The sequence below is a fragment of the Vulpes lagopus genome, chromosome 8, assembly GCF_018345385.1.
Source record: "Vulpes lagopus strain Blue_001 chromosome 8, ASM1834538v1, whole genome shotgun sequence".
In the NCBI taxonomy this organism is placed as follows: Eukaryota; Metazoa; Chordata; class Mammalia; order Carnivora; family Canidae; genus Vulpes; species Vulpes lagopus.
Genome location: NC_054831.1, coordinates 5729137 through 5755338, shown reverse-complemented (window position 1 = coordinate 5755338; position 26202 = coordinate 5729137). Strand labels below are relative to the sequence as shown.

At 48.3% G+C, this 26202-nt stretch overlaps 2 long non-coding RNA genes across 3 annotated transcripts; one reads left to right on the top strand and one right to left on the bottom strand.

Moving 5' to 3' along the window:
• Positions 1-4571: 4571 nt before the first annotated feature.
• Positions 4572-14441, bottom strand: LOC121497641. The gene is made up of 3 exons (XR_005989532.1): positions 14285-14441; positions 5984-6150; positions 4572-4928 (listed from the first exon to the last, which is right to left on the bottom strand). It is a non-coding gene; the product is annotated as an uncharacterized LOC121497641 (long non-coding RNA).
• Positions 12303-23823, top strand: LOC121497640. 2 transcript variants are annotated; one of them, XR_005989530.1, is made up of 4 exons: positions 12303-12995; positions 17959-18111; positions 22910-23031; positions 23650-23823. It is a non-coding gene; the product is annotated as an uncharacterized LOC121497640 (long non-coding RNA). The 2 variants fall into 2 exon arrangements; XR_005989531.1 differs by having other exon boundaries at positions 17928-18111.
• The last annotated feature ends 2379 nt before the right edge of the window (positions 23824-26202 follow it).

The following is a 26202-nucleotide window of genomic DNA, read 5'->3' as shown; positions in this document are numbered from 1 at the left end:
CTCCCAGTCCAGCCGCCTAGGCAAGGTTCTGCACATGCAGGATGATGACTAATGGAGCCATGCGCCTCTTCTTTCAGGATAGACTCGAACTTGGATCATTTGGACCTATTTACTCATTAGTGGCCAAGAGCAGAGAAACCACAGGAGGGACAGTAAACAGAAGGCATGAAGGGGAGAGATCCAGCTTTTAGCAGGAAGCGGGAAATGAAGAAGGGCAGACGGGAGAGTGACCAGGAGTCGTGATGGAGGTGCACGCCAGTAGCAAGCTGGAAGGTGGGCCTGCATGGCTTTCATGACAACCAGGGTACAAGAATCCATTTTGAGCCTCCATGTGAATCAGTGTCTATGCAGTCTAACTGATTTCAACTGTGTGCAGCCTCTATGAAGCATTTGCACTGGTGTCTTTTTTTTCTTTCCACCTGTAGACATTCCCACTTTGGTTTGTTTTTAGAGAGAGAAAGAGCAAGAGAGAGTGCAAGCAGGGAGGGGAGGGGCAGAGAGAGGGGAAGAGAGACTCTCAAGCAGGCTCCACACCCAGTGTAGAACCTGACTCAGGGCTCCATCTCACTACCCCAACATCATGACCTGAGCCAACATCAAGAATTGGACACTTAACCGACTGAGCCAAGCAGACGCCCCTCAACCTGTAGACATCTTTGAGATAAACAAGTTGAGCCTCTGCCCTGCTGTCTCTGTTCCTTGAAATCAGGCAGAGCCTTAGCAACACACCGGCCCGTAGTCTTGACACCAGCACACACACATGCCAACAGCTTCCACCAGGATTTGCACAACCGAAGAGTAAATCAATGACGTATTTCCCTAAGCTTCGTGTGGGTGTGCTTTTCATGTGATTGTTACTTATAAAGTAGAAAGGCCAGTTATGTTGGGAAGGGCAGATGTTTGTGTTCGGTGCATATGACCGTTAGACTTCCCCAATCTTCAGCAGAGCATGGCTTTCATGTGATCAAGGCCAAGGTCACTTGGCCTATTCATGAGTATTGACATTGATGAGAATGCAGACTCCTTACATGAATTGTGTGTGTTTAAGCTCTTACTAAATCGTTTTGAAATTTGAGCTTAGGGGGGCACCTGGGTAGCACAGTCAGTTGAGCGTCTGACTCTTGGTTTCAGCGCAGGTCACGATCTCAGGGTTGTGGGATTGAGCCCTGTGTTGGGGTTAGCGCTCAGCAGAGAGTCTTCTTGGGGATTTTCTCTCTCCCTCTCCTTCTGCTCCTGCCCATTGAGTACTCACTCCTGTGTGCTCTCTCTATCTCTCTCTCTCTAAAATAGAATAAAATAAAATAAAATAAAATAAAATAAAACAAAACAAAACAAAACAAAACAAAACAAAACAAAACAAAATAAAATAAAATAAAATAAAATAAATAAAATAAAATAAAATAAAATAAAATAATAGGGATGCCTGGGTGGCTCAGTGGTTGAGCATCTGCCTTTGGCCCAGGGCATGATCCTAGAATCCCAGGATCGAGTCCCACGTCAGCTCCCTCTGCTTATGTCTCTGCCTCTCTCTGTGTGTATTTTTCATGAATAAATAAATAAAAATAAATAAATCTTTTTTAAAAAATTTGAGCTTAGAAATTCTGTAAGCATGTCACTGATCTTGAATTTACCATAGTGCATACAAATATTTCTGAGACTTGCTATTATCTCTGTTGGCCCACTGAAAGGATTTTAAGCAAATGTGAGTACTTTACTTGCTTATTCAAAATGCAAAAGTTCCAAGCAGTATGAACATGGCTGAACAGTGGCAGGAATTTCAGAAACTACAGAAACGCTTAGATGCCAAAGCAAAAAGCTAACAAATCATTAAGGAAAAAAACAAGTAGATTGTAGATGTAATGATGAATTTTTATTGGTGGCATCGCAGAGGTTCCCAATGAGAGCAAAGAGCTATGCGACAGGGGAAAGGAGGGTGGTGGTCATCGAATGGGAGGGCTAGAAGCTTTGATCAGTGGGGATAAACGTTCACACCGTACACGCTGCACTGTCGGGCATGGGCATGCTGCACCTCAAAATTAGGAAGCAGAACCCGCTCTTAACATGGACATGAGCCACCCAGGCTGCCAAACAAATGAAGTCTAGGTGAATTCCAGAGTCCAGGCTGCAGCCCCAGTCAGCGCATGCATGGACACATGTGACATGCTGGCCGCAGGCCCTACCGTAACTGGAAGAGGGAAGTCCCTCCTGCAGGGACTCAGGGTCATACTTGGCCCAAATCTGGTGGCGGTGGATGGAGGGCAGGTCAGGGTGTAGGAGATTCCAGGTGAGAGCCCAGCAATTCTGGCCAGAACAGTCTGTGGGGTGCAGCCCACGGGGAATTCCCTCGGCAGCCGGGTGTTGTAGGAGCAGGACCCTTGAGGGCTCAGGGGTTGGGTTGTAGGGGGGAGTTTGGGACGTTGAGACCTTGACTCCCTGTCCGGGGCGCAGCCTAGGGGAAGTGTGGTGGAGGGTTGATTCACCACCTTCCCAAGTCAGGGGTCCCGGCTGAGGGCTGAGGACTCATTTTTCCCTGGGGTGGAGTTTCCAAGATGCTGCTCTTCTTCTGGAATCTTCCAGGGCTTTTCCCTGGCCTTTAGCATTTCCACCTCATAGGATGAGGCTCAGGCCACCTGCCCGGAGTAAGCCCCAGGGAGTCAGGTTTTTGGATCTATTTGCCCTGAGCAGGAAAGCCAGCTACGAAGAGTTTGTGTCTCATAAAGTGAAGACATCACAGTGATGCACCCCCAGGTGGGACTGGGATGCTGAGGGCAGGGACAGACACTCCGTGTCCCCCTCCCCCGGAGCTTTCAACCCTTCCTCCCCTTTGGGTGGGAAAAACCCCACCTCTCGCCTTTCTGGGACTTTCTTAAGTGAAGAGCACCTGCCAGCAGGACCCACTTTGTCAGGAGGTGCTCAGGGGAGGCCCTCCCTGGGGAGGGGGTGGGATGTGGTGCTGGAGCAGATGCCAGGGTGCTGCAGGGGCTGGAGCTGAGGGTCGGGGGACAGGGAAGGAGGAGGGCCACGCACACATGTGTGGGCCCTTGAGGCTTCTCTCAGTCAGTCAGGAACCTGCCTTTGGGCCATGGGCCTGCCTGTGCTGAAAGAAATGAAAACCATAAAGATTTCAAAGATAAAGTGATACATTATTAATAAATCACACATCTCTCTTGCCCCCTAGGAGGGCCTCCTTGTCTGTTTTGTAAAAAGTCACACAAGTAAAACAGGAGAGGAAGCGCTTGGTTTTTCTGTGCCATCAGAGGCCCCCCCATCCCACCCTTGGGACTACTGTGACAGAGCTCACGGCAGACTGTCCCTGTGGAAATGGAAGCTTCTCTTCTGCTCCCTAAGAGATGGGGACGCAGAACCCGAGAAAGGACTCTGGACTCAGGAAATCACCTCCCGTTTGGGGCGACCTGGGGCCAGTGGGGCGTAAGCATCCATCCCTGCCCGCAGCAGCTCTTCACCCAGCACACAGGCTTTTTCACCCCGCCCCTGGAAGTCCCCAGAAGTTTCCAGGCAGTGGTAAGAGATGGGGGAGGGCCGGCCTCTCTCACCCTCCAAACTTGGCTAGGTTTTTCCTTCTATTTCTCTAGGAAGCAGTGGCCATGTGGTTGCCTGAGGCAGATTTCAAAATTGAAGACAAGAGAAAAGGCTTCAGAGGCCAGCACCCCTCCCACTCGGGGTAGGGGGGGGGGAGTAGAAATCCAGTTCAGCGAATGCCTCTCCCTGGACAGCAGGAATCAATCCAGAACTGAACGCTTCGCCCTCTGTAGCAGAAGGGGAATGATTCTCGATTATGCCAAGCATCGACATTTAGCAGGTGCCGCAAGAGCCCAAGTTAGTATGAAGTACCTTTCAATCACTGAAGACTTAGGGCTTTAAAATGTGGCCGAGTGGGTTCACCTTGGAGCAGATGCCAACAATCGACCCCACTATGTGTAAGGCTGTCTGGTCCGTGCTGGGACCTGCTGCCAACAGGGGCGAGGCTGTCTGGCCAGCCCTCCCCTGCCCTTGCAGGCTTACCCCCACCCTCCCTGCTGTCATGTCCTCCCATCCAGGGGCTTCCCTCCATCAGCGATGTGCTTCTTGATTCTGATGAACACAGAGCACCCCACAACCTTGTGAAGATGCAGGTTCTGATGCCCTAGGGGGCGGGATTTATGTTTCTAACACTTGGTGGGGGCACAGGGTGCTGAAGTGGGACCACCCCCCTGATGGTGGGCAAGGCCTCAGAGCCCAGGTCCATTGAGGGTTGCTCTGGCTGGGCCATGCTCACGCCAGCTCCTTTATCTCGGGAAGCAGGATAGAGTCGACCCCACCTCCATTTCTGAAAGCTTTTTAAATGTTTGCTGGAGGAAAAACTTGCCTCCTGCTTGCCCGCCTCTGCCTCTGATCCCCCTTCCCTCTCTCCCCCGCCTCCTCCCACCCCATCTCCCCATATCCCATCTCTCTACTTTCCGGTCCCAGCTGCTTTAGAAGTCCACTCTCACCCATGTCACCTCTTTGCTTCCCTCACAAGCCTGAATTAAGATGACCAACGGCTGCTTGTACACCAGCTCAACATAATTTAATCAACACTTTGACAAGGAGAAAGAAATAGGCTGCTTAGAGGAACCTGAGAAATGTAGAGTCATCATCTAATCAACAGTTATTCCAGACCTTTCCTGGAGGCAGGAAGCTTCATCCACATCGGCTCTGCCAGGAATTGGCAGTTTCTTCCACGCCACCAGGCAATGTCATGCCATGATGTACCCAGAGAACACAGCCACCCACCCACCCCCAAGTCTCATCCCTCTGCAGAAGCACCCTTATGTCACCTTCCAGCATTTTTTCTTGGCCTATGTATTTCATAGATCTGAGATCATACTGCAGTTCAAATGCTATTTCTGGATGTTTTTCCTTGATCAGTTTTTATGCATTGAAAATTCCTGAAAAAAAAAAAAAAGCCCATCAGTTTTAATAGCTATTTCCATTGTATGCCTTTATCGACATTTATTTAGTGGACACGTAGACTTGAACCTAGAGGTGGTTCTGTGGGACTTTAGAAAACAGAAATCCGAACACATACACAGAACACACCAAATTATAGTTCTTCTTTCCAAACGTCCTTTGCAGATGGAAGCAGAAGAAGACTAGACGGTTACTAGGTAATAAAGACGTGACAGGTACCCACGGGCAACTGTGTTAAAAGATGAACTGAGATGTATTAAAAATGTTGAGTTTATTTGAGCAAAAATCAATTCGAATCAGGCAGCAACCAATCTAGCAGATAGAAAGGAGCTCCGCCGAGTTGTTGTACATGATGAGACACTAGCAAAAATATGGTTGGGTATCCGAGGTCATTTTCCCTTAGGGAATGGCAGGGGTCTGTAGGGCAGATGACCTAACTAACTGGTGCTGATGGGGTGATTCCAGACTGACTGGTTTAAGGTTCCATCTTGGGGAGAGTCAAAACTGTCATTAAGTCAAGTCCTGATTTGGTGATGTTGGGGGCTTAGCATAAGGGACTCCCTTTGGGACCTGTTGTCTTCTTGTTGGTTTTTTTTTTTTTTTTTTTTTTAGATTTTATTTATTTCTTTGAGAGAGAGAGAGATAGCGCATGAACAGGGGATGGGCAGTGGGAGGGGGAGAGGGAGAAGCAGGCTCCCCGCTGAGCAGGGAGCCCAATGTGGGACTCAATCCCAGGACCCTGAGATCATGACCTGAGCTGATGGCAGACGCTTAACCAACTGAGCCACCCAGGTGCCCCTGTTGTCTTGTTTTCAATACCTGAAACTACAACAAGGAATTCAGAAGGAGGCATAATTTACAACAATAATATTAGTTGAATGTTTTTGAGCATTTAGAGCCAAGAACCATGTTTTGTAGAGTATTGATGTTTTGTAGGGATTGTCCTACCACTTTGTAAGTGGAGCAAGTGTTCTGACTTTCCCCGCTGCTGAGAAGGAAACTGAGGTACGGAGGGATAAAGAGAGTCATCTACCATCTCAAAGTTGTCCAGAGGCAAGGCCAGAGTCACCCTGAATGGTCCAGCTCCTAGAACTGTCTTTTAAACCACTTTGCATGGCCAAACACACCATCCTCTTCTCCACGTCTTAGAAAATGCTCACAGACTTCATGGCAATCTCTCTTGCAACAGCTAAAGTGATGCTGTAAAAACAAATATCGGAAAAGAAACATGCTGAGTTGCCCTGAGGTTGGCCATGAAGACCCTCTCACCAGTTCATGTTATTCACTTGCCCGCCCACTCACCCGTGCAGCAAATTTCACAGCTCACACCCCATGTGCCAGGTATTCAGGAAAGCCAGTCAACTGAACCAGCAAGTAAATTATTCCCCCAGCAAGTCTCTGATGTTTGTGATGGCGTGACCTCTCTAGGGGAGACAGTCAAGAGGTTAAATATTAATCAGTACACTTCAAGCTGCGCCATATACCTCAGAAGCGTGTGAAGTGAGGGCCAACTTTGTCATAAACTGCTCAATCCAGAAACAAAAGGCTTCCTCTCTGCAGCCGAGCTCCCGGAGCCGCAGATGACAACTCTGTCCTTGTTCGTTATTTACTTCTTGCTCCTTGATGCAGAAGGTCCCCACACTCTTGATGGTCAGAGTCTCGTGGGTGGTGAGATCGAGCCCTGTCAGGCTCTGTGCCCAGTGAAGAGTTTGCTTGAAGATTCTCTCCCTCTGCCCCTCCACCCACGCACTCTCTCTCTTTCTCAAATAAATAAGTTTTTTTTTAAAGAATCTATCATCCTTAGTATATTGATTACCTTAACTTGGCTTTGTAAGTGTTCTTTGATTTTATTTTGCTTTATCTGTGTACGCTGATCCAAAGGGAAGAAGAAACTACATCTTTTGTCATTGTTCCAGAACCTTCCTGGTTGTGGCAGATGATATTTCACAAAAATGGCCCTTGTGCCATTTCTGATCCCAGATAAACTCTTCCAGACCCTTGTGCTTCCATCAAGAGGTAGAAATTATTTCCCCTCCCCTGGATCTTAGGGGCCTATGATGGCTTCAAACAAGCATATGGCAGGGTTGAAGCTGTGTGACTTCTATGTCCAGGTCCAGCTTCTTGTGATGCTCCTCCCTGGAACCCAGCCACATGCTGGGGGTGGGGCGAAGCTCACAATGGCCCATGGGAGGACCACAAAGAGGGATGGAGGCCTTCAGCCCACGGTTGGAAATCTGTGCTGGGAGATCCCAGCCCTCGGACTCTGGATTTCCAGCCGAGACCCAATATCATGGAATAGACACAAACCTCCTGCTGTAACCTGCCCCAACTGCCGACTCACAGATTTCAAAAGTGTGATTAGCTGTTTTTGTCACTGAGTTTGGTGGGTGATTTGTGTCGTGGACATAATAACTAGAACTCTGGTCTTCCTCACTGTCAAGATCCAAAGTAAAAGTAAATCTGAAATTTACGGTTCACTACCTAATTACAGCACTCGGGGCTCTCTCCGTCCCAACAAATAGTGTTTCTTGAGATGAAAATTAATGACTTCATTGTGCATCATTTCTCTCTTCTGCTGTCACAAATGTGCTGCTTAAAGCTGACTTTCGCATTAGTTAATATTGAGATGAATGAACCCCAAAATGAACAAAAACCCATATATAGCGATGGATATCATGCTGTGACCCACACCCAAGCACCAGGCACTCAGTTCACCACAAACAAGCTCTGCTTTCAGACCGCCTTTGCTCCTAATTCATAGTTATGGGCCTGCTTTCTTTCGACAGAGGATTCTGTAATTGCAAGCATTAGAAATGTTTAACTTGATTTTCTAAACAAACATGCAATTAATGAGTCAATCTTTGGCAAATCTAATCCCCCCAAAAAAGAAGGAAAAGCAAAGAAAATTAGAAATGAGGAAGATTTATAAAAACAAACAAAAGATGAAAACTTAATGTAAAATGTGGTATTGAGACTTTTTGACTTGTAATGAAATTTTTTTTCTAAATATGTTAATAAAATTTCTCAAGAAAAAGTAGAAAAAAAAAAAAAGAAAAAGTAGAAAACTTCAAAAGACCAGAATCATGGAAGAAACGCAAAAGGTTAAAAAAAGATTTATCTCTCTCAAAAGCTTCAGGCCTAAAAAGCTTGCTCAGTGAGTTTCTTAAGCATTCGAAGGTATTCTCCAGCTACATAACCTCACCCAGAAGTTAGAAGTAGACTAAAGGTTAGTTTTAGCTTATTGGATGAAACTTGCTTAATAGAAGATTTAAAGTTGATAAACTAGAATAAAACAAGGAGGTTATAGACTTTTTCACTTATGGCTTAAAAAAATGCTGGCAGATGTATTAAATAGCATTTTTTAATTAAAAAATGTAAAAGACAGCATTCACATCAAATTTATGTTAGAGGAGCAAGAATAATTTAATATGAGGAAACATAAATGTGTAGCATAGGAACTTTAATAGGAAAACCAAAATCACATGCATGAATGAATGCTGGAAAAAGAATTGAGTAAAACTCAGTATCCTTTAAAAATCATCCTGGAAGATCTCTAAGCACACAGAAAACAATAAATAATAATTATTAGAATTAAAAATGCAAAATAGGGGATACCTGGGTGGCTCAGCTGTTGAGTGCCTGCCTTCGGCCCAGGGTGTGATCCCGGAGTCCTGGGATGGAGTCCCACATTGAGCTATGTGTATGGAGCCTGCCTCTCCCTCTGCCTGTGTCTTTGCCTCTCTCTCTGTGTCTCTCATGAATAAACAAAGAAAATATTTCAAAATATCCAAAATAGGGGCACGAGGGAGGCTTAGTCAGTTGAGTGTCCAACTCTTGATTTCAGCTCAGGTTGTGATTTCAGGGTCCTGGGTTGGAGCTCTGCGTTGGCCGTGCATTCAGTGTGGAGTCTACTTAAGATTCTTTCTCTCCTTCCCCCTCTGCCCCTCCTCCCCTGCATGCACACACACACACTCTCTCTCAAATAAATAAATAAAACTTTAAAAAATAAAAATAAAAGTGCAAAATAACCATTGCTTATGTATATATATAATACTGTGCCCAAGAAATTTCAGGGAATCAACCAAAAGTGTTTTAGACTTAATGAATTAATAAAGAGGTTAGCAACATGAAATAAATATGGAAAGCATGGTAGCTTTGCATCATACTAGTAAAACCAACCAGAAGATAGAATGAGTGTGGAATGCCATTCTCTGTTTTTTCTTTTTCTTTTTCTTTGAGAGAAAGATAGTGGGGGCAGAGGGAGAGGGAGAGAGAAAATCTTAATTTTAAGCAGGTCCCATGCCCAGCATGGAGCCTGATACAGGATTTAATCTCACAACCCTGAGATTGTGATCTGAGCAGAAATCAAAAGTCGGAAACTCAACCAGCTGAGCCACCCAAGCACCCCAGGAATGCCATTCTCAATAGGATTAACATATATACACTTAGATAAAATTAATAAAATACATGCAGGGGGAAAATTAAAAGTTAGAAATTATAATGAGACATAAAGAACAAAACTTGAACCAATGGACCGACAGTGTACATTCCTGATGGAATGTCAAATATTATAAAGAAATAAATTCTCATCAAGTGAATTTATGAATTTAACACAATCCAAATAAAATCTCAAAGCAATACTTGTATCTTAACAAAACTATTTCAAAAAAGGAGAGAGGAAAACAAACCAGAAGAAACACTTAACCATAGAGAACAAACTGAGGGTTGTTGGAGGGAGATGGGTGGGAGATGGGCTAGATGAGTGATGGGCACTGGGTGTTCAATGTAAGTCATGAATAGATGAATTCTACTCCAGAAACCAATACTGCGCTTTATGTTAACCAAAATTTAGATGAAAACAAAAGCAAAAAACAAAACCATTACAGTTTATCTTGAAACAAAATAATTGAGTACAGATATCTTTTCTTAGAACAAAGTAAAAAATGTTACTAATTCTAAAACTTAATAAGAAAGAAAGAAAATCGTCATGTTTCTTGTACAAGGTAAAGTCAGATGAACAAAATTAAAGGCATAACTGAGAGGCAGAGTACATGGAAGAACCTATTACACCATTAAAAAAAAATCATCACAAATCAATGGGCAAAGAACAGATTACCTCACAAGCAGGTTGTGAAATGGACTATTTAGGGGGAAAATGAGAGCCTCACCTCAGACTATAGGAAAAAAAAATCCTACATGCATTTTAACTGGGAAAACTAGACAAACAGTTCTAGCTCAAATATAAAAATCAGCATCTTTGATTATAGCTACAGTAAAACATTTCTCTGTATTAGGAAACGGTAATAAGGAAACACTGGTAACAAATGTGAAAGACGAGAGGTTGATACCCCAAAATAATAAAGAATCAATGTAGACTGGAGAAGGAGAGCTATACGCCTAAGGAGCCATGCTGGCAAGGTGTCTCAGAATTGGATGTGGACTGGCTGAATTTTCTGGAAAGGAATCCAACCATTAGTCAGATTCATACCTTCTGACCCAGTGATCCCACTCTGGAGATGCATCCTCAGCACTAGAATGAGGACGGCGTTATGCACCCACGTTGTTGATCTCCGGGTTATTTATAATGAAGACACGTGACAGCCAAACCTAATAACCTTCAAAGAGAATGTTTAAGTGTGACGCATCCACCAGAGGACCTTTTTTTTTTTTTTTTGCCATTTAAATTTATAGATGGAGAATTTTTGTAAAGAGGAGAAAATGCTTAGGATAAAATTTTAAGTACAACAGGATGCAAGACTGTGTATGAGGAGATTTATCTCTGAACAAATGCATGAAACAATGTGGAAATGCTGGGATATGTATGAGCGTCTCATGCCCGCTTGTGCCAGGCCCTGAAACGGTGCTGGAGATGCGAGATGTGAACATCTTCTCCTTTCTATTTCTCTCTACTTTCAAATTTATCAAAAAATAAGTAGATGCTTTTAGGATGATAGAAACAGGAACATACTTTTTGGGAATGAGCAAGGCTCTGCTGGGTAGAAAGAGGTTGAAAAGTCAGAAAGATGGGAAGCAATGGTGGAGGTGGTTCCTATAGGACAGGAGAAATGGGATCAAAGGTCCCCATGCAGGCATGAGCAAGGCCACATGTAGGAGGAAGCCTGTTTCTTCCCCCAGAGACTGAAGACAAAGAGAGGAGAGATGTATGGGTGACTGTTCATGTCGGGGTAGGAGCCTGTTTTCTTTCTTTGAGATTCTGGGTTACCCGCAAAGGTGGAGATGGGGACATGGGAGGGCTGAGAGACTTGAGGATGAAATGTGGAATGCAGCACTTTGGTGATGGGAGAGGAACTCACAAGCACAGGTTGGTGGTGACCAGAACTCGCTGTGGATCCATGTGAAATGAGGACCATCACTCATACTGGAAACCATTAGCATGATGGTGTGCTTTCCAGGGAACCCCAGGTGGCATTGGGGTTGCATGGGGCACAGCATGGCTCTGTGTCACTGGACCACTCTGGGGTCCATGCCTCTCTGCCCTGCAGTTGTGTTGTGGACGCAGGTTCTAGTAGACTCGGGGGGTCTTGTCCACTTTGCATCTCTTCCAGGCGCTGAGCCGGTAGAGCAAGAGGGGGCATTCCATAAAGGCGGAGTGGCCTGAAGTGAGGGCATCTTTCTGGTTAAAGGTGATGAACTGGGTCTCTATGTTCAACTCCACCCCTTACTGCCTTTAAGTGTCATCCAAATAACCAAAAAAAAAAAAAAAAAAAAAAATCATCCTGGGACTCAAATAGGTGTGTCAGCCTTGTGCCAAAAGTTGTGCGGTGATTCTCTACACCACTCGGAAGCTCATGGGGACCCTGTATAATCTCCCCCCAAATATTCTTGCATATGACAGCAAGTGAAGTTCGGGCTCCACGGGTGTTCTTTTAAGCACCAGGCCCAGGCATTTATTGGAAGATCCCAAATTATCCAATGAAACGAAATGTCTGTCTGATGAGCTGGAACTTCCTTGTTCTGATTCCCATCTGCTCTCACAGGGCCTCCTGTCTGATTTCCATCTCTACCCGGGATCCTCCCTCCTCCCTCTCCCCTTAACCCTATTTTTCCTCATAACCCCTCGTACCACCTGACTAATTTATTACAGGTTTATTGCTTTGTTTCTGTCCACCCTGGCCCAGAGTGTGAACGCCAAGAGAAGAGGACATTGTCCTTTCATTCCCTGCTGGGAGGTCGGCCACAGCCCTGGATGTGGGAGACACTCAATAAAAACTTGCTGAATACAAATTATCTAGCGCTCTTTCTTCCTCTCCTCTCTCTCACCTGTTGGATTTAAACCAGATGATTGCCAGCAGAGACCAGAGGAGATTGCTGGCAGGGGAGATGCGGTCCTGAAGCTGGCCAGGCTAAGACCTCAGGATTTCCTAGGTTAATTTTAAGGAGCATCTGTGGCTGCTTCCCTGGGGTGGCCTGGGGGGGGATGGGGAGCTGTGCTGTCCTCTCCTGAGGTCTCTGCCTGTCAATGGCCAAGCAGCTGGAGGATCCCTCTGCAGATGTCTGGGCTGCTCTCCTTTTCTGTTCCCTTTGATCCCATTTCTCCTGTCCTACAGGACCCACTTCTGCTTCCTGACCCGTTTCCAGGCTCCCCGCCCATCTGATACACACCCAGACCGCATGAACCCACTTCTGTCCAATTGTCGCTTTCGGGGGCTCCTAGGCTCCCCTCCTTGTTTGTAAAAACAAAAACAAAAACAAAACAAAACAAAAAAAAAACCAACAACAACTCCGTTGGGGTTACTGTAAGTGTGCCCGTCCGTGGTGACATGTCACATTGACACCTTGTTGGCTTTAATGTGCATGGGAGTGAGAACCCGCATCTAGTGCTTCCGTGATGAGATCCCGTGGAATTGCCTCCGTAGAAGTCCTGCAGTGCCGAGGGGCTATTTTTAAACTCTGTGCTCTGGTCGTTTGGTGAGCCGCCTGCCTCCTGTGATTTCCTGCCAAATGCCGGGGCCAGAGGACATGCGTGTGCCCAGATTGGAGCCGCTGCCGAGAAGCCCCGGGGGGCTTGCCCAGAAAGGAGGCTGGTGAGCAGGGACGCTGAGGGTGGGACCCAACTGGGTGCTGAGCCCCTGGGAGATATCGCTGGGGCTGCAGGAGCCCCGAGCGGTGTCAGGGTTGCAGGGAGGCCTGGAAAGAGCAGGTTTTCTGGGACATCTCCCCAGAGTACCCCCTGCCACTTCCAACCAATCTCTCCTCCTCCTCCTCCACCTGGAAAGCGGGGGCCTGAGAGTCAGTCCAAGCTGTGGCATTTGCGTCGGGCGGCCCCAAAGGATCCTTCGGGCACGTCCAGTGAGGCAGGGAGCCCCGGAGTCCCTCCGAGTGTCCTGGGGGTGTTAGCTGTCCTGGGCCAAGACCCAGAGGTGGACACTGAGTAAAGCAGACCAGTTGCTCCTGTGTCCCTCTCAACCTCCTCCTCCTCCTTCTCCCTTGGCCCGCTTCATTCTTCTTCCCAGTGCTTACCACTCTCTGATATTCCAGAACCGGTTGGTTGGCCTGTTTCTTTGATTTTTGCCTGACTCCCCCTAGTAGAACATAAGCACCAGGAGGACAAAGGCTCCTTTTGGTTTCATTACCATATCCTGAGTTCCTACAGCCACCCTTGGCATAGAGGAGATGCTCAGTAAATATGTGTGACAGGGTCCGGGGGTGGGGAGGGAGGAGGCAGGCAGGAAGGGGGAGAAGTTGGCTTCTCCTGGGGTAACACCACCCTCTCCCGGAGAAGCTGAAAGACCTCCACCTGCCTCCCTTCGTGGCCACAGGGACCACCAATGTGTGGCCGTCTGCCTCTAGCTGCTCCAAGGACGTCACCCTTGGCCTTGAGCCTCGGCTTGGCCCTCTGCTCCCATAGATGGTGCCCTGATCACGGTCTGCTCTGAATAGCAGGGTCGAGAACATTCCAGCTCCAGGAATAAGACCTCAGAGGGCTCAAGAAGCAGAAGCTGTGAGTGACCACGGGAACCCCACGGCTGCTTCAGGAGGAGAGAGGGGAGGGGAGTGAACTGTCCTCATGTGTCCTTGTTCATAGGCTAGGGAAAGGCCCCGAGACGTGCCTCTGAGCCACCCATGGCTCCAGGGTCTTCTCCTTATTCTGTTTCAGAGGCTTCTCTTCCAGGGCTGTAAGCATCTCCGCTCATTGTCCCCTACCAAGAGGACAGTGGCTTTCTGGTCCATTTGCCTGGCCCCTTTGGGCTGCAGCCCCCTGGCCTGGTCTGGCTTCCCCTGTGTGGAAGTAGCTAAGACAAAAAAAAAAAATTCCCACCAAGAACCCCTCTACTTGCTTTCCTCTGATGGCCTTTCTCTGCCCAGCACTTACCTTCCTGAGAGCAATCGGGCCAAGTTCCGTGCTCGTCCATTCAAAGCCAGGTGTCCAAAAGGCTGGCCCCCTCGGGGCTTTCTTTAGAACAAAGACGGTTTCTCCTGTTCCTCATTCCCTCCACCCTTGGTGAACCGAGGCTCCTTCCGAAGCCAGACTTCTGCACTCTGAATGGAAATTGCTCTATTAATGCACGTGCATGTCCACACCACGCAGGGCACCTGCTTTTCTGGGACAACTGCCATCTGGAATCAGGCGACTTCCTCATTGTGAGCCTATTTCTGGACAAAGGAGAGGAGAATTGGATCAGAGGCAGGCATCCTCTCCCACATCCTCCAGCTGCCCGGCAGGCCCGATTGAGATGCCCGCTCTTGCCCGGCTGCTCACCTGGCCACCAGGAGGAGGGCAACGTCCAGCGAATCAGCCCATCAGACACACGGGCAGGCAGAGGACAAATGTCCTGCAAAGTATTCCGGCCACCTTCCCCTCCTCAGTGTGTCGAGATGCCCTGGGCTGGCACCTCTCCTGGCAGCTCAGTGGCTGTGGCTGGGTCCAGAGCTCCCACTTGCCCCCATATCACCTGGAGCAGAAAAGCCCCCCCTGGAGCCCTCAGGGACCAGACGGGAAGCTGGAACCCTGGCAAACAAGGCCACCGTCTCCCAGGTCCCATGGTCATAGGCGGCTGGAGCCCCTCCCTGGACAGCACAGGGGAGGTGGTCCTGGAGCGCTGCCGTGGTGCCACCTGGGTGCCCTTGGGGAAGACCTCTCCTGATTATGCCCTTCTTGCTTATCTGCTTGTTTTTGTTTTGGGGACTATTTTTTTTCTTTCTTTTTTTCACTATGAGAAGGTGATGCCTTTAAAATAGTTCTCATCAGCATCCTCACAAGGAAAGGAAATTCTAAATTTAGGTCCGACCAAGTCCTTCCATCCAGGGCTGCTTTAGGGACAGAAGAAGAACTGGCTGCTTTGCTGGGGGAGGAAATGTGTGTGTGTGTGTGGGTTGTCCTAGAGTGGGGAGCACCTGCTCAGAAGTGGAGTCCACAAGGGCAGGTGCCCGGCCGGCCGAGAAAGCCACCTCCAGCGCTGACATGGGAAATGCGAGCTCTGTCTCATCGCCGAGCACTGCGCATGTGAAGCACAGCGTTTCCGACAGTAAACACTCAGACAACAGAATATTTCGACTCTGCTCAGAGTCTTGTCTTCTTATCAAACAATGTTTTCACAGAAAATACTGGTTCAGGGTGATTTGTTTAAAAAAAAGAAAAGTACATCAAGCTCTGTGAGGCTTTTAATGGTCTTTAGGAGCACTTGTACAAATGGTGCTATGTTTTGAAAAATTCAAGATGGAAATACATAGAAAATTTAATCAAACTGGAGGAAATTGGAGACGATGGGGAGACCTTATTACCAGTGATAGGAAATCACTGGAGAGCCAAAGATATAAGTGCAAATATATATGTGCGTGTTTGCAAACACATATACGTAACTACCGTATATATGTCTTTCATATACATAAAAATGCCATAAACCTAATCAAAAGAAAGATGATAGACTGGGAAATATTTTATTCCCTACAGAGTAAAAGTCAATGTGCCTATTATACAGAGGGATTCCCACAAACTGATAAGAAAAAGACATAATCAGAAAACTTGGTCAAGGGGAGAGCTGTTAGATGTTTGACAAAAAGGCATCCCACCCATATGAAGAGGTCGGCTGCATGGACACACTTCAGACCCTTGTTGTAACGGGGGGGGGGGGCTGGCTTGCTGCCCTGGGGAGGCCCCAGAGGCCGTGAGGGCCCATGAATGATGAGAAGACTCTTGGAAGCAGAGATAACGGGAAGGGTGATGGGACTGAGTTCCTTGCTCTGCCCGGAGGTGTGGCCAGAGAGAGAGAAAGATTCACCGCAAACAAATTACCCAGCGACTGGGTGTCTTTGGGGAGAGACCACGACTAAGCAGAAAGCAAGTGTATCCTCTGGAGTAGAACAGAGGGAAACAGAACCCCATGCTCTTGCTCCCTTGTCTACAGGAGTAACCATGTCTTTCCCCTGTTTGCCTTCTTATTGAAGTCTCAGCTGCTGTAGCTCTGTGCCCGCGGCGGACTCTCTCCATCTCTTTCAGACACGGTCCTCACCAGCATCCTGTCCATCACCGGCAGACGCTCGATGGATGTGTGTGGTGGTCCACCTAAGCCAAAGAATAAACGGTGGCGGGGTGTGTGTGATACCCATGACACCAGCATGTTTCCTACATGATTCGTTGGCCCGGGAACTGTGGCCATAGTCACCAGGAAGCTTCAGTGACCATATCACACAGCAGGATGGGTGGGACCACACAAGGGAGTGGATGGTACCTGTGTTTATCAGTACTGGTGGGCAACGATTGCTCAGTTGAATGGCCAGGAAAATGCCAATGCCGTTAAGCCTGAAGAAGCATTTGACTTCGTTCCCAGTGGAATTGTGACACTAAAATCTGCCATTTGCTGTCTCAGGCAATGACATGTCATCCTTCCAGCCGAGTAAGCCAGAGACTCAGAATTTATTCTTGACATCACCCTTTCCGTCATGCCTCAGAGGTAGTATAACCACACATTGTTTGTTGTTCCAACCAGGTCACTTTGGGGAGGAAAGGAGGGCTCCTTCAGGATTATGTTGAACCAATAGGCATAAACCAAGACTGTCCCGACGGATCAAGATTTATGGCCACTCAACTCAGAGCCAACCCAACTCCTGGTTCTGTGGCCTCTACCTCATAAATATCTTTCTTGCAAATCCATCCCTTTCCTCCACCACTGGCACCCTGGTCCCCATTAGTCTTCTCTTCCCCAGGCTGAGGCCTACCCACTCTCATACTTGTTTCCAGCCAAGCGATAATTTCAAATGCAAATCGAATCATGACAGTTCCTAATTCTCTCCTTTTAAGATTGCTTTGAGACTCCAATTTGCTCTTAGAATAAAATTAGAAAAATCCAAGAGTTCTTTATAAAAAACAAAAAGGATTTCATTTATTTATTTGAGAGAGCCTAATGGGGTGGAGGTGGGGGAGCTGGGGAGTGGGGAGGCAGAGGGGCAGAAGGGCAGAGAGAAGTAGACTCCCTACTAAGCAGGGAGCCCAGCAGGGCTTGATCCCAGGACCCTGAGATCATGGCTGGAGCAGAAAGCAGACACTTAACCCATTGAGCCACCCAGGTGCTCCGCCCCAAAATCCCTGATGTGTTTTCTCCACAAGGATGCCTTCCAACAAAGACAGGAACCCTGACTGTTCACCATTTTACCTGTAACACCTGCTACATAAGAGGTCCTCACAAAATAGCTAAATGAAGGAATGAAGAAATCCATCAGATTTCTTGGGCTCCCAGAACCTGTCTGATGGAAAAAACTCTTTAATTACTTTGTGATCAAAAAGTCCCATTATCTATATGACCCCCTTCTGCTTTCCACTGAGGATATGTACCACCCTGCGCCTACAATGTTTTGGTTTCCCCTGAGCTTCCAGTAATGGTTTTGCTATTTGTGTGGTGCTGCTGGTCCTAAATGGGTAGGGGGTAGGGGGGACAGGGAAGGAGGGGATTATTCAAATTCAAACAAAGCAAGAAAGAATTCATATCTTTTGTTTTTATTCTTTGAAAAACAAATTCTAGATTCCACTGAAACAATGTACTTCTCTGCCAGATATCTAAGGGGAGAGCTAGCAAGAGGCAGAGGAGGACCCACAAACTATCAACAGTGTCCTGTCTTTATTCAATAAATGTTCCGCAGAAATCGTAGTGTGTGGACAGATGGAAACAAATGCCGCTATTACTTCACAAAGGTTCACAGTAAAAGGTACGATTACCAGGAATCTGCATAACATCTAAAAGAAATAAAAACTATTTTATAACTCCAAAGCATACATTTTGATAATAGCAGCATTTTTCGGAGTGGATTGAACAAACACTCCACGGTTCATGTTCATGCATGTGTGCTCCTAAATACCAAAAACATTCACAGCATTTAGGTGCGGGGTGGAGGGGGGTGGAATTTAGCAGAAATGTGCATCTAAATAATGCATGGCTATGCCTCCCAGGTAAAATAGGCTGTTGTCAAAACTGTCTAAGAATAACTTAAATGCTTTTGATAGGAAAGGTTTGGGGCAATATTTCTTCACATGTTGTGCTCAATTTAGCTCTGGAGAAAAAAAAACCCCATATCTTCGCTGGGTGTTTCCCCTCGTGAGAACCAAAAGCTTTTCCCATCACAGGCATCCTAGTTGCTCTGTATCTCTAGCTACCACTTCAGTGAGGAAGAAACCCACCAGCAGCAAAGTGTGGAGCAAAGCCAAGCAGGTGCCAATAGCTCCAGGCCCCTGGGTAGCTCTCGCTATTTGTTTCTTGTCCAGGTGTAGTGGACGTTGGTAGATGCGGGTCCCACCAGAGCGATACAGTGAACATCTTAATCTTCCTCATCGAAAAACAAAACAAAATAAAACGAAACAAACCACCAAAAGGAGATGGAAAAAGTAAGCGTCCTTGATGGCAACTGATAACGTCTGAAGAATGGCCCCTAGAGACACCGGTTCCTGATCCCCATCCCTGCTGAATGCGACTTTATTGATTTATTTTTTTAAGATTTATTTATTTATTCATGAGAGACACACACACACACACACAGAGGCAGAGACACAGGCAGGGAGAGAAGCAGGCTCCCTGTGGGGAGCCCGAAGCGGGACTAGATCCTAGGACCCCGGGATCATGACCTGAGCCAATGGTGCCCCTGCCAATATGATTGAGTTAGTGATGTTCAGATGGGGAGATTATCGTGGATTATCCAGGTGGACCTTAAAGGCCCACCTTTTGAGAAAGAGGTAGAGGAGATTTGGCTTCCCGACGTGGAGAAGGCCACGCGACCACAGAGAAAGAGGCGGGAGTGATGCAGCCACAGGCCCAGAAATGCCAACAGCCACCAGAAGCTGAAGGACGTGGGGAATCCATTCTCCCCTGGAGCCTGGCGCGTGGTCCTGCTGACACATTGACGGTGGCCCAGGGAAACCGACTCTGGACTTCTGGCTTGCAGAACTGTGAGAGGATCCATCTCTGTTTTGAGCCACCACATTCGTGGCCATTGGTTACAGCAGCCGCGGCAAAGAAGTAGAACAACTGACTATCTCAGGCAGGGTTCTTGGGTCTCCAGCAAGACGGATTCCCTCGGGCTAATAATGTGGGGGGCCACCGTGCCTCGGGGGGCGCGAGGAGGCGAGGGTGTTCAGAAGGGCAGGCCTGGCAAGTGAGCAGAAGGTCCCACTGATGCGTGGCGAGGCGTTCACGCAGGAACGAGAAAGCATGATTTGTGCATCAGGCACGAAGACCTTTCCATGCCTCCGACCCATCCCCCCACCCCCCAAAAGCCTGGGGTGGCCTGGCTCAGCCACTCATCGCAGGTGACATAGTTACTGGCTGAAGAAATCCCAGGATTCCTCCCACATCGGATCTTTTTCCATTGCTTCAACCTGGCTCCCTCTAGAAGCGCCCAGGAGATCTATTTACCAGGAACTCTGAGACAAGGGGAACAGTGAGCCAAGACTTAATGGAATTTCTAAAAGCCCAGTTCTCCATATTAAGAGGTCCTCAGGCCATGAAAGAAGACCTCATGCTTCGGGAGCTTTCAGCACCCCGTGAGTCGTGCATTCAGGACCTTGCCCTGGGCCCGACGCCTTTGTGCTGACTCAGGGCTTCCCTAAGCATCCTCCCAGGGTCCGGGAGCTGCCTCTGGAGCCAGCCTGACCTGTAATCCGGTCTTTTGCTTATGTGGGCTTCTCCGTTTTTCCTTCTCCTCCATTAGCAACCGGAATGTGCATTGTTCTAGAAAAGCAAGCCTCACCACGCAGGGCTGATACCGAGTGTGTGTGTTGTGCTGTAGCAGCCCCAGACCTATTTCATCTCAGTTAGAACTTGACAGTGAGCCCCCCTGCCCCCTCCCCCGCCCTGCAAGGTCCCTCCCTGAGCCCGTCAGCAGCCCAGGGTCTATGAATCACCCCACCGATGGCTCAGGCCGCCGCACCACAGCAAACTAAACAAATTCTTTCCACGTTAGCCGGAGGGTTAAAAAAAGAAGCGTGCGCTACAGGAGATAGAATTTTGAACCGAGCCCTAGAAAGAGAACAAAAAGGAAACCAGACCTCTCGTTGACCATGTGCACAGGGGGTCGTGGGACTTCCTTCCTTTGTGACTTCTGGAGTGTCAGCTTCCCGGGGTGTGGGGGGAGCTTTCCACAGGGAGCTGGGGTTCCAGCACAGGAGCTGAGGTTCCAGCACAGGAGCTGGGGTTCCAGCACAGGAGCTGAGGTTCCAGCACAGGAGCTGGGGTTCCAGCACAGGAGCTGGGGTTCCAGCACAGGAGCTGAGGTTCCAGCACAGGAGCTGGGGTTCCAGCACAGGAGCTGAGGTTCCAGCACAGGAGCTGAGGTTCCAGCACAGGAGCTGGGGTTCCAGCACAGGAGCTGAGGTTCCAGCACAGAGAGCTGAGGTTCCAGCACAGGAGCTGAGGTTCTAGCACAAGGAGCTGAGGTTCCAGCACAGGAGCTGAGGTTCCAGTACAGGAGCTGGGGTTCCAGCACAGGAGCTGAGGTTCCAGCACAGAGAGCTGAGGTTCCAGCACAGGAGCTGAGGTTCTAGCACAAGGAGCTGAGGTTCCAGCACAGGAGCTGAGGTTTTAGCACAAGGAGCTGGGATTCCAGGCCGGGGGCAGAGGCCGCCGAACTCACCCCAAATGTGGCCAAGGATAGAAATTCGCTGCCAAGAAGTCCGTTGCTCTATGTTCTGCAGAAAGATGCCCCCTCACAAGGGTGAGGGGAGCTGGGGGGAGGTGCCACCTCCCACCCCTCCGTCTTCTCACCCCTTCCCTCTCCCACCCCTTCCACCTCCAAGTCCAGAGGCTTCCAGGGTGCTTCATGAAGCTGCGAAGCCCGAGCAAGGTGCCTGGGCGGCCCGCAACAGTGAACACCTGACGGTCTTCAGACAGAAGCTGAGGGAGGAGGATGCAGCCTGGCCTCCCCGGGAGAAGGCTTTGAGTCTCTGCTCTGTCTTGACGGGTTCCTCTCTGCACTTGGATTTGTGGGCCCTCAGCAAAACGGAAGGCCTGCGCGGGGGAACCTATCCTGGTTGGGAGGCCACGTCTTAACTGTGGGTGTCCTGCCCCTGGGGTGGGGGCCTGCGAGGGTGTTTCCCGGGTGCTGTGGTTGTGGTCCTGTCTCTGAAAGGCCTTCTGGTGTCTCTGTCCCCTCAGGCCCCTGGGGACCTCTGAGCCCAGGCCCACCTGGCTCCTTGCTGCCCCAGCTTGCGCTCCCTCCTCCCCTCCTCCTCCTCCTCCCTCTGAGAACAGCAGAGGTCGGCTCTCTCTTCCCTCCTGGTCTCCGAGGCCCTCACTCAACCCTCTGCCACAGTAGAGACTCAACTGGGCAGAGCAGTTGGCTTCCCGTTCACTCCAAGGTCATCTCTGAGCCACGGGCAGTACCTTTTAAAGACTTTATTTTAAAGATTTTATCAGGCAATACCTTTTAAATGCAGCAAAGCATTTAAGAGAGCCTTTTTCTTGTCAAAGTGACAATATTTGCAGTGATTAAAAAAAAAAAAAAAAAACCAGAATGGGAAGTTTAGGAAAATTCTGACTCGTAGACGAATCATGATGTATTGGGCTGAATCGTGTTCCCTCCGAATTGCCTCTACCTGGGACCCTCAGAACTTGATTTTATTTGGAACGAAGGTTTGTGTGGCTGTAATAAATTAAGGAAGTCCGCCCTCCAAATCCAATGACTGGTGTCCTTATAAGAAAGCCATGTGAGGACACAGAGCACACGCAGAGGAGGACACTGTGTGACCCGGAGACGGAGAGTGCAGCGATGGGTCTATCAGCCAAGGAGCGCCAAGGGTTGCGGGCAACCGCCCGGAGCTAGGAGCGGCCTGGACTAGATGCTTCTTCTGAGCCTCCAGAAGGAACCACACCTGCCCACACCTTGACTTTGGATGTCTGGCCTCCAGAACCATGAGAGAATAGCTTCTGTTGTTTGAAGACACCCAGTATGTGGTGACTTATCATGACAGCCCTGGGACGCTCACACATGGGGTCATCAGATGCATGGGTTGTGTCCCACAGCACAGTGGATTTCTTTTTTTTTTTTTTAAGATTATATTTATTTATTCATGAGAGACACAGAGAGAGAGAGAGAGAGAGAGAGAGAGAGGCAGAGACACAGGCAGAGGGAGAAGCAGGCTCCATGCAGGGAGCCCCATGTGAGACTCAATCCCCAGACCCTGGGATCACACCTTAAGCTAAAGGGAGACACTCAACCACTGAGCCACCCAGGAGTCCCATGGAGGATTTTTTTTTTATCCAGTGTCTCAACAGAGCCCACAACCCCTGAAAGGGCCCACTGCAGTGGTGTCCGTAACACAATGCTGAAGACCCAATCACCCATCCAAACTGGATGGCCTGAACTCATCAGTCTGTGGGAAAGAGGAAGCATTTTCGAGACAGGGATTACAGGGGAGTGGGAATCCTTTTGCCTTAATCCTAGTCATTTGGTGGCGGAAAATTCTTTTTTAGCAGAAAATTTAAGTGATTGCTTGAATGTTTGATTTTTCCAACGTTAGGATGTTCCAGGCCCCACCTGAGGCATTGGGGGTTTCAGCAAACCCTGCAGGGAAGAGTCACGGGTCCCCGTCACACTTCGGGCACGTCTTCAGGCTGCTGCAAGGAAAAATACTGGGACAAGGTGACCTCACCTGCAACTAAGGGAAGCTGCTGGTCCCCACCTCCAGGCCGCCCACCCAACCCCCACCTCTAGGCCGCCCCAAGCTCCTGCCCTTTTAGCTCCAGCCCTTAGAAAATCCACCCAAGCAATCAGATCTGTGTGTCTAACTTTTCCCGTTTTATGGACAAGAGGGTGGGCATTCAGTGGGGTTGAAATTCTTTCTTTCAAAAACCTGATGAGCTTCTCTGGAATGCCAGGCTCCTGGAAGCTTCTCTGCACAGTGCCTGTTAATCCTCTATTGAGAGCTGATAATGAGGTTGGGATTTTTTTTTTCTTTAGGTGAATAAAGGGAGCATTACTTTTTTTTTTTTTTCTGGCCTGTAGTGTCTATGCAAGTTATTTTTTGCCCATTAAAAAGTGTCAGTGTTTACCACGTCGGGTTTTCACATTTCACAAGATAATTAACGATTGACCTTTCTTTGTTAAAGGAAAAGAGCTGGGGGGGGGGGGGGGGGGGGGAGGTGTTAGGGGGGCGGGGAGCTTCTTCCCTCAGACAATTGAGTGTGTCCAGAAGATAAGCCTGACTCAAAGTTCCACACTCTTCTTTCTTTTGTCTCACATGTTTGTTCTTCTTCTCAGCCTAGGTCGGTGAAGCAGACTTTGCACCTGCTACTGAAGCAGATTCTGTCTTCCCGTCCCAGCTAAAGCAAACAACAGCCCTTGCATTTGGTTTTAATGTGACCACCTCGGATGGATGGATGGATGGATGGATGCATCAATAGAAGCTTTTTTCCTTCTTCTTCTAAGATTCCTTTGAGGCAAGTAAGGGTGGAGGAAATGTAGTAGAACAGGATTAGTGGGGAAGGGGGTGGGGGACAGGAGCTTGTGCTTCAATAAAAGGTCACAAAAGCCCTCTGTGTTGTCTCCCTCCCAAGGGTCCAGACCAGAGCACCTTCTTATCTGAGTCATCTGGCCCCGCCCCGTCCACTGGCCGCAGGTGACTCCTGAGCATCTGAAATGTGGCTGTGGTGAATCCAGGTGTCCTATAAACATAAAGTTGATACCAGGTGTCAAAGACTTAGTACAAAACACTTGGCTTTAATAATATTTTTAAGCGGAGACGCCTGGGTGGCTCAGCGGTTGAGGGTCTGCCTCGGGCTCATGGCTTGATCCTGGGATCCCAGGATCAAGTCCTGCATTGGGCTCCCTGCATGGAGCCTGCATCTCCCTCTGCCTGTGTCTCTGCTTCTCTCTCTTTCTCTCTCTGTGTCTCTCATGAATAAATAAATAAAATCTAAAACAATAAAAATGATATTTTTGAGTGGATTGCCACCTGACACACAATGCATTTGGCTTTGCTTCTTGTCGATTATCTGACTTGCAAAGTCAGACTCCTGCAAAGCAGACTCCCCAAAGTACAGCGAAGGATGTGGATCTCGAGAGACCCCAGGAGAAGCAGAAGAGGTTGGGGCCAAGTGCGTTTGGGGAGGGCCCCAGCAGAGTTCCACTGGGGATTTGAAAAGAGATGAGCAAATACAAGGCTCCTGAGTCTAGTCTTGCAGTGAAGAAACGTGTCTAATTGTGTCACTGTGGCATTTCAGAAATGTGTGCCCGCAGGACTCCTAGCTCGTCCTTTTTAAGTGTTTGCCTCAGCATTGAGCGTGTCAAGCAAGTAGTATTTGGTAGGCCCCCGCAGGCTAGTGTGTGAGGACTTAAACAGGTGCAAGGGACAAAGGGACACCCCATGGAAAAGTGGGGCAAAGCCTGGGACCCACAGTCCAAAGGTAAGAACTCTGCTTAATTGAGGGGTTATAGGAAGAGCGTGTTGGGGGCTCATGTCTGGGGACTGTGCTAGCCTTTTCCTCCTGCAAGTATGGCCCAGCTGCAGTGACAGTCCCATGCCTTTGCCCGTGCATCCCAGTAGGAGCCCTGACACCTCCCTTTAAGCAGGAGGTGAAATCAATGAAAGGAGCCCTTTAGCAATAAAGAATGAAGAGGAGTTTACATTAAAAATCATTTTATTGGCTTGACCTCTTTCTCAACAACAACCGGTGGGCCCCGGGGAGTAGAGACAACCATCTCTGTGTCACAGAATGAGTCTTTGGCCTGAACCTTTGTGGGCTTGCATGTCATGAGGCCATTTGAACCTTAAAACCAGAGCGGGGAGGGTGGACAGGGTGGCTGCTAAGGACAACAGGTGGAAATTCAAGCCCAGGTTAGGAGGGGTGATGTATAAGCCTTGGGAAGTGTCCTGGGCAGGCACATCAAATATCACCCGATGGCCTCATCTTTTTTTTTTTTTTTTTTTTTTCCAGTGCTGGGCTCAGAGGGAGGTCTGCATGGTTGGGTGAAGGAATGGAAAAGCAGTGTGTTGAAATTCTTTCTTCATATCCTGATGTTTCCTTGTATTTTAAAAAAGTAAAAACAGTGAAAACACTTGGTCTTGGTTTTATATTTCATAAGTGTAATTGTTAAAATAGGGAGGACAAAAATCATACTTCAGAGGATTTATACTTTTGCCTTTCTAAGGCGTATACACATATTTTTTTTTAATTTTCTCTAGTTGACTTTTACTTCCCAAAGATCTGAACAGAACTGAAAGATGAAAGACCACGTTGCTGTCTAATCACCATTCATGCTTCTCTCTGACAAGCATGGAGACATTTGGGCTCATCCTTCCCATCTGATTTATTATGCTCTTTGACTTTAGGGCAACAGCCCACAAACTCGTCAATATAGAAATTCCCGAGAGTGAGCCTCGGTCTCTTCCACATAGGCTCTTTCTGGGTCATGAACAAAACGATGAATGTATTTGCTCCCCATCTAGGTTGAAATGACTCACGGGATGTCCAGCTTTACCGCAACACTGAGGCCTGGCTGGTTTACCTCGTGGCGCTGCCCTCTGACAAATCGTGTTGCTGCCTCATATGGTGTAATCTCTGGGCACTTTATGGCCTTCCCGCTCACAGCCTTCCTCTCCTCAACAGGTGTCCCCACATGGCAGTCCTGTGGGTGACCCTGCCATCTCATGGGGCCTGAGCCCCGTGGCTCTAGCTTCCTTCCCCTTCATGTCATTTCAGGACTCTTATTCATGGCTAAACCAGGGAACTCGTGATGGGCTGAACTGCACCAACTCCAGTGTCTTACTCACTTCCCATAGAGGATGCCAACCATGGGGTAGCTGCATCCTAT